This window comes from Thamnophis elegans, chromosome 5 (genome assembly GCF_009769535.1).
Source record: "Thamnophis elegans isolate rThaEle1 chromosome 5, rThaEle1.pri, whole genome shotgun sequence".
Taxonomy (NCBI): domain Eukaryota; kingdom Metazoa; phylum Chordata; class Lepidosauria; order Squamata; family Colubridae; genus Thamnophis; species Thamnophis elegans.
The window spans coordinates 72,491,860-72,507,731 of NC_045545.1; positions in this window are offsets into that span (position 1 = coordinate 72,491,860).

Consider the following 15,872-nt stretch of genomic DNA (forward strand, 5'->3'; position numbering starts at 1 on the left):
AACAGGCATGCCGCAGTAACTAAAATCCAACATGGCGGCGACATCAGCGGCAGCTAGGAACTGGTTCAGGGCATGTCAGGCCCGGGTCACTGCCAGTTCTTCAACCCAGGCCTGAATTCCACTACCAGTTTGGCCAAACTGGGCCCGAACTGGCAGTAACCCACTGTGAATCAAGAAGTCACAACTGAGTGTGAAACTGGGCTTCTTTATATGAACCAACGATGTATGAATGATGCATATGCAATAGGACAAATAGATGTATTTTTAAAAACTTAAATTGAAAACAAGTATAAATATTCCACAAGATCTTGAAATTGACTTTTCTTCTTTTCCTCCTTTAAACTTATTTTTAACTCAACAAGTCCACCAAGTCCTCCTTGGTCGTCTCATCAATCCTGACAAGAAGATTAGAGTGAGATAAGTGTAGATTAATCAGATTCATCCAAGAACTTTCATGACTAAATGGAGATTTGACCTTGGATATCAGATCTCTAGGTCTCTTTACTGATGGCACATTTTAAAAATTTTCTAAATTAAAACACAGTTTTGATTTGTTTTAAAAGGTGCACTAATAATGGTGAAGAAAAGTATTCATAGAACATGGTAAAGTGTATTTTCTTCTTTCTCCTGCTTTGATTTCTGCCCTTATACCTTTTGTTACAAAGGCTTCTGAAACTTTAAAGTCAGAAGGAAATATAAGCAAGTAATCATGTAGGGAAGCTGATGGCAAGTCTCCCATTGAAACACTAGATTAATTACATTACCTTAAGGGACAAATTTCACAGAGGGGAAAAAATACAGTGAAAAATTAAATGGAAAAGGGAAAATAATAAACAAGGTCGATTTTTGCCAATTCAGCTTGCGTGGTAATTGGCTTTAAATATACAACTAATGAACAAACTATTCTTGTTAGTGTTAACTATTTTTATCTCTCTATATCTCAGGTGGTGAGCGTACCTAATGTCTCTGGTTTACCTCAAATTACCCAACAGGATATCCACATGGTGAGTCAAGATAGCAATTGTGATTGTGTGACCGAAACCCACCCCTTTGGATTGCAGTGCAGATTATAAAGGGTTGGGTATAAAGATTTCACATATTTGATTACTACCCTTGATATTTTGATACTCTCCTATGCAGAAACTCCTAATTCTGCATAAGTGATTGGAAATAAAGTAAAATGGGACTGGAAAATAGTTTAAAACATAGTTAAATCTTAGATCATTCCCGTTAGTTACCTACTTTTGGGGTTAGATCAATGAATGAATGAGTTGTGTTTCTGTACCAAATCCACAGGATATATAAACTGCATGTCAAGAAGGATTAGGTATGGTTGGTATCTAGGCCATCAATGGTGATTTCCTTGTATGCAGTGAAGCCCATGTTAGAACTTCAGACTATTAACTGGAACATGTTTATTTCAGACAGTAAAAGCTATAAATTAAAATATAATACAAAATTATGTCATTTTTCCAGATTCCCTCTCCAAACACACCGTTTCTTATTTACTGGCCATTAGTTTAATGGATAAAAAACAAAGAAAGAAAAGATTGCATTTTACAAAGGATTCTGTGGAGTAAATAGGGGATGGATTATATGATCATTACTTCCCAGACTTCTCTGAAGTGTAAAAGACCCTGATTTATCCAAATGCAGTGGAGATGGAAAACATTAGACTATATTGATCTGAACCTTGCACACAACTATTGCTCTACATTACTAAAGAGGTGAATTAGGCACATATCAAATGCCTGGACATTTTAGTTATAATCCCAAATACGGGAAGGGCAGTGTAAAATTACAGACCGGTGTTTCAGGTTTTCTATAAATGCTCAGTGAAATCAGCAGGAGTTCTTTCTGGTTTAAAAAACACAAGAGCAAGTATATATGGCCTTTTGAAAAGAATCTTGTTGCATATAGCTGGAATGTGGTAGAAAATATTGAAAAAATCCAGTAACCAGATTGATTAAGGTAAGGAATGGCTATTACAGATGGGCCCTTGTATATGGAAAAGGAGAGTATGAGGATAGAGGCATAGACAAATGACGTCCAACATAGATGATGGTGGAACTAGGAGTTTGTTCTGCCTTGTGACTTTCCAAAGGTAGCCATGGGGACCACTGTGTATATGGAATGCTGGACTGCAGGGGTTTATGGCTTGATCCATTGGGGCCTTCTTATGTTCTCATTCACTTAAAAGATTTAAATTATTGTTATATTTAGAGGATAAAGTATCACTGGACTGGTGGGGGAAAGCTATTTTTCACATCTACAGCAAGTATAACAGAATAAGATGAGCAATGATCCCTGGTGGATTTGATATACACAGAAACATATTTTTGTTGAGGTTATTTTCTAGTCTGATTTGAAAAGCAACCTGTGAAGAATATGCTTTTCTACTTCTTTGTAAAGATGTATAAAGACTATACATTATAATGCAGTAAAATTAACTGTGTCAGCTGTGAAACCTTTTCATTTGTTGGATAGCTTATTTGTCTGTCAATATAAAAAAAGCCTAGCTTTGGCATCAGTTCCAACAGTTCTTGGCAGCCACCACCAGTAATGATTTTGTAGACCTACACAAATTGGATGGCCCGGTCAAGTTTCACTTTTGGGGAGGGCTAGGAATTCACAAGGGGGACTATTACAAGAACTTACTAACAGTTGCATCAATCATGCAAAAACAGTTTCAGGTCTCACCTAATGTGTAACGTTTGAGAGTGCCTTTAGTATAACAAAGCCTTCAGAACCCCATTCTTCAAACTTGTAATCTGGAAATGATGTGTGGCCTTTTCAGCAGCAAGCCATTATTTATAATGGAAGGGTCATTCACTGGGCAAGGTGGTCAATAATGTCATTCAGGTGCTGTAAAAATCAAGCTTAAGAAATTCTAGAAAGGAATTCTTATTAGGTACATATGGCCTATTAAGGTACATGCATAATTTGTTGGATGTTCATGGCATATTCTGGGCTCACTTTACGAATAATACAAGGCTAAATAACTTCACATAAGAAATACATATGATACTATGCTTAGTTTAACGTGGAAACCATTTATGGATTATAATTCTGTTCATGGATTTGAAATGCTTCCAAGGTTGAGCATTTCAGAGCAGAATAGTCTCGAACATTTAATTCCATTCCATGGCAGCTCCAGATTTGATTGGCTGAAGTACCTAACCCCTCCCTCCCATCTCAAGGTGGGTTCCTTTCTATGTAATTATGTCCTTCTGGACTGCCAGATAGCTGTTCTCTATAGCTGGCAAGTGTGTGTGTGTGGGGGAGGGTTTAACAAGAGGACTTGTCATTGACCCTTTCAATAGCCCATGATACATAACCATCATCTTCCATCTTCCATGGGCAACATTTCAGGTTCTGCCTAGGCTAGGTGAAGCATGTCTTTCCTTTCCATACAAATTCTATTAAACTTGAAACTATTAAACTCGAAGTTTCACTTTGATTTCTACAAAGATGAGCATTAGTTCTTTGCTTCAAAGTTTCCTTGTATTGTTCCTGGAAACATAGGATTTGTTCCATATTGCTTTGATCCCTTAACATTACCAGTGACAATGGTGCCGTAGTGAAAAAAGAGAAAAAAATAGGAACGTTCTGCAGTCCCTAAAGGAAAAAGTTGATAATGGTAGACTGGTTCTACATGTAATCAGCCAATGAGGGATTGACTAGTATAATCAATAATCTGGACCAGAATTTCTGAAGCTGTTTTAGGACATAGCAGGAGACAAGCATAGTGGAATGGCACACAATGCAATTGATTGTAAAGCTGGGACTTCAGTGAGTGAGAGTGAGTCAGAATAAAGATTATAGATTTGTTTTCTTCTTTCCTGTCCAACCATAAGGATGTCCTCCTATCTTGAAGTTTCTGTAAATAATTTCTTTCCCTTAAATATATTGGTATAGAAGTCTCTCCCCTACACAGATGTTATCTATTTCCATTGTTTTACTTTTTTTTCTTCCTACATTGTCTGCTTTCGATTTTTAATTAGATGTTTTTACAGTTGTAAGGGAAGGGGAAATTCTAGGCATCTGCTAATATCTGATAACTTTCCTAAAAAATGAAACAATGTATTTGACCCATGAGCTCTACTAGGAGAAGAATACACACTCTTTCCAAGTGTTGATAGCATATACTGCCTTCATTTAGGACAGTTTTGTGTATCTGTGATGTAAAATCGTAGATACTGGGGTTTTAGTAGCATCATATGTGGCTTCTTGAATTGGTTTTGTATGTTAGCCTGTTAGGTATTGTTGCTATGGATGAGCATTTTATTTGATAATTTAGTGCTCTGGTGGAGCTAGTGACAATAATGAACCTCAAATATGTTTACATTGGTAAAGAAAGGGGCTATACGTAGTCGAATAAGGAGATAAATCCTTTAACCATTCATCATTTGAGGTGGATATCTCAGTGCACAGTATAATAAGCTAGGCCATCTAATTCAGTCATTATGTTACTGATTTCAACTCCCAGTGATTCAAACTGCACAATTTGTGATTTTTCTGCCAGTAGTAGTTGCTAAGGTTAAGTTTATTCAAATGTTCTGTCTGAATCTGTTGATTTTCCAAATTAATGTCTACATTTTGCAGAGAAAGCCATGTAATTTGTTATTTAGCCTCGGTGACACGGTGGTTAGATTGCAGTACTGTAGGGTACTTCTGCTGACTGCTGGCTTCTTGCACTTTGGCAGTTTGAATCCCACCATGCTCAGGGTTGACTCAGCCTTCCATTCTTCCAAGGTGGGTAAAATGAGGACCCAGATTGTGTGGGCAATATGCTGACTCTGTAACCACTTAGAGAGGGCTGCAAAGCACTATAAAGTGGTATATAAGTCTAAGTGCTATTGCTATGGCTATGTGAAGCTTGATTTTTTTAGTAGGGTACAACTAGTAAATTACTGTTAAATTACAAAAGACTCCTTAATTTTAAAGTAGTCTTTTAAGCAAGGAACATAATCTTTCTAAAGCTCTCTTTAAAAAGTATCAGACATCATAACTGTAATTTTCAAGGGCTTATTTTAGTTCTCCTTTGGAAAATATTTTTGGGAACACTAAAAAAACCACCCCATTTTATGCTGAAAATGTTTTCTGTGAACATTTGATACTTTTCCAAGTAGATCTCCAAGATTATCCATGCAGACTTCCAAGAAACTAAGCATACTAAGAGACACAAATGCAGAAAGATGTTCATGAGACCAGGAAAATCTAAATAGTAAGCTTTTGCAAAGTTGTTGATTTTGTCTGGTGTTTTGCAGGACCAATAGCTGGGCATATACAGAGTCCTGTTTGCAAATATAGCCAATCACACTAACACATCTTGGGTTTTTCATATCCAGAAAAGGGTAAGAATGTGGATTTACTGCTGGTTTCTCCCTGTTCAGACAGGAAGAGGATAGAAATAATCTTGTTTGTTCACTCATTTCTACTAAGAACATGACTTCATGTTGTGAAATGTGTCATTCCTTACAATATCCTCATTCCAAATATATAAAAATATGCTTGCAAAACATATGAGTGTTTTTGCAAAATACCATGCATTTAATAGGAACACATGTAATTGAAGGATACTGTATATACTCGAGTATAAGCCTAGTTTTTCAGCCCACTTTTGGGCTGAAAAAAGCCGCCTCGGCTTATACTCGAGTCAGTGAAAAATTTGCCCGAAATGGAGGAGAAAAAGGGGCGGGGCCATGCCGCTGGGTGACACTCGTGAATGGCCCAGTGCCCCTGTGAGTTTCCCCTCCCTCTGTGTCAGTTTGCCACGCAGCGCACACCGCACCATCCCCCCTCCTCACGTTCTAATGTAATGCAGGGCTGTCTTACGATTCCCCTTCCTCCCCCTCCTGCCGCTCTGCAACGATGTCCACCTCCTCCTTGTTATGGCAAGCAGCCACATAGCGATGTCCCACCTCCTCTGGTACAGTGATCCAATGATAGGAATCACTGTGCCGTGTGTCATAGGAGGCGGGACATCGCTCCCGCGGCTGCACGGGACATCATCATCACAGCGGGACATCAGCATCATGAGGTGAGTGAAGTATTTCATTGAATACACCGCTAGTTTACTGTTTTTCTTTGAAATAAATATTCAAAAACATTATTGGTATCTATTTTTATTTTTGAAATTTACCGGTAGCTGCTGCATTTCCCACCCTAGGCTTATACTCGAGTCAATAACTTTTCCAGCTTTTTGGGGTAAAATTAGGTGCCTCGGCTTATATTCGGGTCGGCCTATACTCGAGTATATACGGTAATTTTTTTCAAAGATGGGAAAAATAATTAGTGCCATTGATATCTCTTTATATAAATTATCATACAGGTCATCAACTTGGAAATTGAAAACCTACTTTGGGGGGAATAGTATTTTCCCATAAATTACAATAAAAATAGGAAGCTTGAAAAAAGTCTTTCTTCTCTTTCTTTCTTTCTTTCTTTCTTTCTTTCTTTCTTTCTTTCTTCTTTCTTTCCTTCCTTCCTTACTTCCTCCCTTCCTTCCTGCCTTCTCTTTCTTTTTTTCTTTCTTTCTTTTCTTTTTATTCATTCATTCAATTTCATCAATGATCAGATTTTGATAGATCAATTACAAAGTCATTTCAATATTTAAAAGAGTAAACCAAAAAAAGTGAAAAAAAAATCAAGTTACTCTGCTTTTTTTAAATTCTTTTTAAATTCATGTATATTATATACATATAGAGTTGGCTTACGTTGAGTTGATTTATAAATCTCCTAAAATAGGTGAGCAAGTGAATAAAGAATCAGGAGTGCAAATATGAATATAGCATCATAGAGTTGGAAGGGACCAATTAGCTCTGTGTTGCCCAGTCATGAACAGTGCTAAATATGTGGACTTCTAAACCCATTACTAAGAATTCTCAAAGATAAGTCTACATTTCTAGACGTTGCCAAAATTAGGAAACACTGATTTTGGCCATTAAGGTCTGTCTTAGGGCAGGAATCCAAATTGAAACATTCATAAAAAATGGCTCTCCAGCCTCTGTTCAACTATTATAGAGCAGTGATGGTTAACCTTTTTGGTGTCAAGTGCCCAAAGCATGTACACATGCCGAAAACCCCAAAATGCAATGTGAGTGCTCCCCCACGCATGCGCCCCTTCCCTCTGCGCAGCCACACACATCGCCCATTTGTGTGCCTTTTGCCCCTTGCCTATTTTTGGCTTCCAGGTTGGTGCAGGAGGCTTACCAGGCACAGGGGAGCCTTGTGTGGCACCCTGCACCCCGTTTTGGCTTTTGGGTTGGTGCAGGTAGCCTTCCAGGCCCAAAACAGGGATAAACACATGCACGTAAACACCAAATTTCAATGTACCCCGCCCTTTGCACGTGCACAGCAGAGAGCCAAAGACCAACCATTTGTCAGGAGATGTGCATGCATGTGCAGTTGGGCTGGGCTGGGGCAATGGCTGGCATCCCCACAGAAAGGCATCTGCATGCCACCTGTGGCACGCATGCCATAGGTTTTGCCATCATGGTTATAGGGTTCTTTCTTGAGCAGTAGGTTGGATTAGAAGACCTCTGAAGTCCCTTCCAACTCATATTCTGCTACCAAAACATATCTAGTAAAACATAACTATCTCCCTTGGCAATGCTTCAACCTGTGAACTATTCTACTCTCCCCTAAATTTAATAGCAATCTGCTATTCTATTTCCAATCATGCACCCATGAACACTATCATTCTCTGTTCTACACACTGTTGACCACTTTCAGGTACTTGAGAAATGCAATCATATCCTCTTCATTTGCCTTTTTTCTAGATCAAACATACCTATTTTGCCAATCTTTTCTCCCAACTTAATTTACGGTCTCCTCATCACTCTTTAAAAACCATTTTTGCATCTTTTTGTGAAACATTCTTAAAGTATGGTGCCCACAACTGGATACAATAACTAAAATTATAATCCATCAAGTGCATGAATTAGTAGAAATACAGTTTACGTGATCTAGAATGCAATGGTGAATCTATAGCATGGGTGCCACAGGTGGCACACAAGTGGCCCCCTCTAAGGACAGGCAAGGTCTCATCCCAGTTCAGCTCCACCATGCATGCATGAGTGCCGCCAACCAGCTGTTTCTGGATCTCTGTCCACATGCAGGGGGTGAGATGTGCCCACATGCATGGGGGTGGGGAGTCATGCATGCATGCGCAGGGGGGGGGAAGCAAGGGGGGTGCAGCACCTCCCGCACCCATTTTTGGTCCTTGGAGGCTGCAGGGAGGCCTACTAGGCCCAAATAGGGGGTGGGGGTGCAGCATGCCCCCCACAGCTCATTTTGGATCCCAGGAGGCTGCAGAGAGGCCTGATAGGTCCAAAATGGGGTGCAGGGGTATCACATGTGCATGCATGGGGGTGGGGCACACAGGGGGGCATGCACATTGCATTATGGGTATAAACACGCATGTGCACGCTGTGGTATGCATGTGCTTTTGGCACACAACAATAAAAGGTTAACCATCACTGATCTAGAAGCTATAATGTTACTGATACACCTTAACATTCATGTAACTTTAACAGCTGTGTCCTATTGCTGATTCAAATTTAACTTTTGATCAACTACAACTCCAAGATTTTTCTTATTGTTTCCAAGGCAGATTTTTCTCATCTGTACATTTCATTTCTTTTTCCCAAGCAGATAACTTTATATTTGCCTTTATTGCATTTCATTATATTATTTTCAGTGCATGTCTCTAATCTATCAACAGCATTTTGAATTTTGTTTCTAGTTCGAGATGAGTATTTCTTAAATTGTTCAAGACTGTGGAACAACAAACCATTTTGATGAGAAACACTCCTTTTTCCTTCTAAAAAGAAAATAATAAATATTCCAAATAAACGGATTTTAGTAATGGTATTTATTTTCCATTGCATTTAAAGCATTAATTATACATATTTATGGGAAATAGGAGCTTGCTTATGACAGTATATTTCATCAGCATCTGGACTGACATTTGGCAAAGAAACCAGAGCTGGCAAAACATGCAGCCTAGTTCTATATTTTGGACTTGGTTGTCGTGAGTGTTGAAAATCACTTTGATAAAGATATGTTGAAAGAAAAGATATAGCCTTGAATATATTTTCCTTTAAACAATGATGTACTTCATGTACTTCCATCCAAAAGTATGTATCATAGCCGATCTGCACAAATTGTTTCAATTGGTATCTGAGGAGTGATCTCCAAAATCTCTTCCTTCATGGATTCTTTTCGAATGGATCACTGGTGTTTTCTTTCAACTGGTTTGTGGAGTCCTGCTGTTTTGCAGAATACAGTTTTAAGAATGCAATTTAGGACAGAACGCTGGCCCATAGCATGAGCTAATTTGCTGATCTTCTGTCATTTGCAAACCTGATGCACATTCCTTTCAACAATGAGTGAATGAATGCCAGTCTAACACTTTCAGCCAGTGGCACCACAGTTTACTGCTTTGAGGAATAGAGATGTCAACATTATGAATGATATTTTCTCTACGTCAGCCTCTTTTTATGAGGCTGTCAGTCTCTAGTATTGAATTTCATTATGTTCACCTTCTTTTGGTGCCTTTGCTAACTAGCTAATGTGTAGTGTTACAAACCATAATCCTACTACAATTTAGTTCTATCTACAGGTGACTGATCTCTTTCAATATTCTCTTACCAACCAGGACTCTATTGAAGCTATTAATTAGAATATTCTTCCCAGGGATGCAAAAGTTCCTAATAAACTATGCCTTCTAGCATCTATAAATCTCAGTGAAAGAAAGAAAAGGGAAAAGCGAACATTTGTCAATCCATGCCAAGCCTGTATGGAAAAATAAACAGTTTTTGAAAGTATATTTTTAAGTTGGAGTAAGACACCTTCTACATCCATAGCTCCTTTGCTAGATAATTTGCAGGAAACTTGAAAACGATTGTCCTTTTTCTTATTCTGCCTTAAAAAGATACAGGGAAATGTTTCAGGAATGTATTGTGGTAAATCTCAAAATTTAACAGGGTTAGGGTTAGCGTAATTTGATTGAAGAAGCCATTTTGACTAATCCTGAAATGTTTCGAATCAAAAAGAAAAAAAGCCAGTTACCATGACTCAACTTCTAGACAGTCTAAGAGATATTCCTCCAGTAGAAATTCTTCTTGTCTATCCCTACTTACTCTCTTGCTCCCAAAGAGTATTTCACAGCAAAGAGCGTCCATGGGATTCAAATATGTTCTTTTCTTCTTCATTTCACATATCCACAAATGCATGAGATCAGTGTGAAATCTTTAAACACATTTGCAACAGCTGTTTGTTTGTTTGTGTGTGTGTGAGAGAGAGACAGAGAGAGAGAGAGAGAGAGAGAGGGAGGGAGAGGGAGGGAGAGGGAGAGAGAGAGACAGAGAGACAGACAGAGAGAGAGAGCACACTACTGTAGTACTGTACTTCTGGAATAATGGCTGGTAAATCTTTAAACTGGAACAATATGACAAACAACAGGCCAGAGCCAAATATAATCCAGATTATGTTGGCAGAGTGCCCAGTCTTTAAACAATTAATTATAGAACTGTTTCAGATAAATGTTGGGTAAAATTTGCTGGTGTGTGGTAGATGCTTATGAAATGCCAGACAACCACAGACAATCTACAATGCTGAGCAAGATTTAACATGAAACTAGGTGTAAGGAAGGGTATAGAGCTAAGACACAAGTTTTATATTCTAAAAACATATCTCTGAATCGTTTGAGAACTGCTAATGATCAGTATAGTCAGCTATATTGATCAACAAGGCAACGTGATGTAACATATCCTACTATGAGATGGCAGTATCCATATGATCTCCTTTTCTTGTTTCTTGCATTCTCCTATAGGTATCCAGAACAGATCTGGGATTGTTCCAGTAGCTGTAGGGGCAGAGGAGGGAGAGGAATCTATTCACCTAGAGGCACTCACTCATTCCATCAGTGAACAGACACAAATGCAGCTCACAGTGGCTTTTCTATGCCATTCAAAGAAATAAATGTGAATGGGGTTTCTTCTGTCAAAGTTAATGAACAATGATCAATATACAGTAACAATCATATTCCGGTCAATTTAACAAGGAATGAAGGCTCTGCAAGGTGTTCAAAAGAGGCACTTTGCAAAACAGGTGAGCATGACCAAAGCACTCCTCCTCAAAGCATAAACATAAACATATCCTTTTGGAAGAGTGCTTTGGATACCTTTTCCTGATTCTGGGCATACAGATCAGCTTTCCTTGGCTAGCACTCCAAATGGGAGAATTATCTGGGCTTTCAAGCAGCTAAATCTTCCAAAGGATTTTTTTTTTAAATCAATGGACCTATGGGAATATGATAAAATCCTGCAGCTGTGGCCACATCAATTCAGTCAAAGCAAAGTAAGGAAGGGGCTTGCCCGTAACTGGGCTTGTATAGGGACACATGTGTTTCTACAGTCTCTAACCCATCACTCAGGGCTGTGTGCAGCCCTTGAAGTAGAAAAGGATGCACAGCCAAGAATTAAAGAGCAGAGAGGGGAAAGAAAACAAGGGAGGAGGGAAATTCCATCTCCCTTTGTAATTGCTTGCATTTCTATTATGAGAATTTCTGTCACTTCAACTTTTGCAAATTCTAAGGTGATCTTCAGTCCATTCCCCATACTTAAGTTCTAAACTGAAGCCTGATCTCCTGAGGGACCTCCTGCGGCAGACCCTAATCAATAAGAAAACAATCAACTTGTTAAAACAAATACAGAGGCTAAAGGGCAAGGTCAGTGGCCACAGCAAACCTTGTCCCTTCCCAAATCACCTGCCAGTTCTTCAGCTAGTGGGTGGTGTTTGATTGATTCCTTTGTGCTGGGAGTCTGCAGGTTAGTATATTGTTGACACCCAGGGCTGCATGTATGTGCAGCACTGCAGGGGATGGTCAGTCTCCAGTCAGCTAATTTTTCCCTTTTAAAGGCTTTGCCCTTAACTGGGAGAAAAATGCTGCCTGTTTGTTTAAGTGAGATATTCATGTACCCTTGGAGCTCCAGGTCATTGTAAATGTAACATAACTCCTGGGTTTCCTGTTAAAGAAAGAGAGGATATGTGGTGGGGGGGGGGAGGAGAGGGATACGCTTTGAGATGTCTGTGATGTGCTGCCAATGTTTAAAGAAGATTCAATTTTCTGAAAGAGGGCTCCAGTGGCGACAGAGAATTAGGGCCGATTTCTGTTCCATTAAAGTCAATAGGAGATTTACCTTTGACTTAAAAGCTTGCGGCAGCCCAGCAGTAAGGTCAACATGATGGAAATGGAAAGGTAGGTTCTAAGAACGGAGGCAGGATTTCAGCTTGTTGCAGAGAGTAAGGCAAGGATTTCATAGTAGATCTTAGTCTGAGTGAATTGTTAAAGATGGGGACTGACCAGGTTAAATATGGTGAGGGGGGACAGATAAATCTCACTGTAGCTGAAGATCTAATCCAGCTGTGAAGCTACTGTGGGCCAAAATGCATGCAGGTACCTCCCATGATACCTAGCAGACCTCTTCTATTTACTTTTGGCAATTCCCCCTCCCCCATATTAAATACTTTCAAAAGAAAGATGGTTAACTGCAAAGAAAAGCACTACCTTCCAGAACAATTTTAATTGTTTGTTTACTTATTTGATTTGCATCTCCCTTCTTTCCTAGTCAAGCAATCATGCTAGCTAATAAAATATAACACAGAAATATAAATATAAAATATACTTTATAAATAAATTAGACCAAAATAATCCTGTAGCTGAAAGCCTGCTGGAATGATGCATCGCCTAAGAGTGAAGACCAAGTATAACTGCCAAAGGAAGGCTAACAATGAAGCCATCTGTAAAAGGTCCTCTTAACAACCATAGAGGTTTATAACCCCAAATAGACAGATCTTAAACTATTTAGGGCAATGATAATTAATCTTTTTGGTGCCAAGTTCCCAAAGCACTTGCATGCATGTGCAAATGCACTTGTGTGTGCCCCAAACCCAAAAATGCAATATAAATGCCCCCTGCCCATGCGCCCCACGCCCTGGTCTGCATTTTGATTTCAAGGTTGATGCAGGAGGCTTTTCAGGCCCAAAAAGGGGCACAGAAAGCTCACATAGCACCCCTGTGCCCCATTTTGGCTTCTCTCATGTCCCCAGTTTCTCCCCCTAGCAAGCCCTAGCTTTCTCCTCTATTTCTGCCACGGAGAGGCACCTGTGGAGGGGGGAACTTGTGGAGATCAGGGAAGGCACGGGCAGCAGAAATTGAGGAGAAAGGTAGAGCGTACTGGAGGGAGAACCTACGGGATCAGGAAAGACCCTGCTTCCTGTGCATGCATGGCAGAGACCTGAAGAGCTGGGTAGTGGAAGGTGCGTGCACATGTGCAGTGGAGCTGGGCTGGGCTGATGGCTGACATGCCTGCAGAGTGGGCTCTGCTTGCCACCTGTGGCACATGTAACATAGGTGGGCAATCATGGATTTAGGGCTTTAAAAGTCATTGCCATATTGAATTGTTCCTTGCAAAGAAATGATTATTGATGCAGAATTTTCAGAAAGGCATCATATGATTCTACTTTGTACCAATTAGCAGCCTAGCAGTTGCTTTTCATATCACCCATACCTTCCACACACTTTTGAAGAGTGGTCCCATCTTGGATGAATTGTAGTAATCAAAACAGAATGTAACCAAGGTGTAGGTGACTTCTGTCAAATCTAACCAGCTCTGAAAGTGACACAAGATTGTGCAAAGTTTTCCTCATGTAACCACCAGCTGCAGATACAATGGTGGTTCAGGATCAAGACCTCTCCCATATCTCAAACCTGCTCCTTAAGAAGGTATATAACCCTATACTTAATAGGCCGAGCTTCAATCTGCAACTTCAATTTTGCTGATTTTCCCTCATCCAGCCCATGATCAAATTAGGCAAAATCGAAACAACATCCATTATTTCCTTGGAATTGGAGAGTAGGAATAAAATAATTGAGTGTTATTACTTCAAAATTTTATACAGATGTTGAACAGAATATGGAACAAAATGGAACATCAGACCTTATATATCAATGGTTTCAAACACAATCACCATGCAGTCCATATGTTTGTGTGTGTGTGTGTGTGTCTATGTGTATTTAGTGTCACAACCCCTGGTATGCCCAAATATGGGAGGAGGCCTACTGCTTCCTTTCTCTGTCTATCGGCTCGTCACAAGAGACCATCCAGACAGAAACCCAATATTTTTACTGTTGCCGTTGTTACATTTGTAACAACACATACAACACACACATACAACACACCCACACATGTATGTGTGTGTGTGTGTGTGTGTGTGTGTGTGATGAGAGCTAAATAGCTTGAAATAGATCTATACTAGTCTCCCTTTATTTATCAGCACAAATGCAATATATATACTGTATGTATGTATGTATGTATGTATGTATGTATGTATGTATGTATGTATGTATGTAGCCAAGAGTTTACCAATCAACCAGATTGAGCAGAATTGGCATGCTGCAGATTCCATCAGCCAAAGAGTGTCAACTGGCAGGGACTAGAAGGAGAGCTTTTTCTGCAGTGGCGCCTGTTCCGCAGAACATTCTTCCTTTGCAGATTAGAATGGCCCCAACTCTGTTAGCCTTTTGTAAGGTCCTAAAAACCTGACTATGTTCCTGCACCTGGAGTGCTGAATGTTTTAAGAGCCTTATTTCCTGGCAGTATTGCTAAGAGGGCAAGTATTTTTGCTACTTATAGCTACTTATTATATATATATATATATATATATATAATTTGGATGTTTATCATGTTTTTTAAAAAGTGTTTGTTTTCAGTATTTTAATTGTAATATATTGTTTGAGCTGTAAGCTGCTCAGAATCATTTGCTGAGATGTGCAGCTTTAGAAATTGAATAAATATTATTTTGTATATCTCAAGGCAACGTGCATCCCTACTTGATGGAGAAGACTTCCCTTAACCACAGGGACCATCCTATTCTGAGATCATTTCATTAGTCAGGAAGTGTGGAACCCAAAAGAATGCAAAAAGGCCAAGGAAGGCAATTCACCCCAGTGACCTTTTGAGACAGAACTGAATTACTTTGCTTGAAACAAATGCTTCCCTATCTTGAATATCTTTTTGCTGGAGCTGATCTACAGAGTATAGAGGAGCAATGATAACTTGTTCTGTGAACAGAGGAGAGGGAGAAGTAAGCATTCCTGGCTGCCACTTCTGCCGTGGAATCAGAGATCAAATGGGTCTCACTCTATACATTGTCTGACTCATTCTGAGACTGGAGAACAGATTGTATGCCATGCAGTTCTTACGCTACCCTGATGCAGTGGTGGGCTGTTGCATGGTTGCCCGGGTTTGGGCAAACCCTTAGTTTTGATCACTGGCTGGGCCTGCCCACCCGCCCTTGTGCTAAGCTATCCATTTATAACTAACTTTCTAGCTCGTTCCCTCCACCCTCACTTCCCTGATGAGTTTCACGCCACCCCTGCTTTACTCACCGGAGCTGCCTGAGTTGATTACCTGCTTCTTTGAAGCTCCATTTCACTCCCAAAGGGGTGCGTGTGAGCGAAGCTAGCATGTGTGCATTGACAACCAGCAAACTGCTTGTGAACGTAAGTGCAGCCCAACTCTGCATGATGCCCTCAGTACAGTGGAGGAAGCTACCCTGTCATTTCTTTTGAAATAAGATTCAACTGTCAATTCAGCTGATTTTGTCAGTGCAATGAAGCCAAGTTGTTGGGTAGGTGGACTGAAGAATCTCTTTTTGTCCTCTGCCTTGGGATAGCCAATTTCTGCTGAAAAGCAACTTTGCTGGGAACTGCATGATGTTAACAGAGAATGCTGTAAGTAAAGCTAGTGGTATTAGTAACTTTTGCAGTGTTGCTCAACTGAATATTTAAAAATATACCT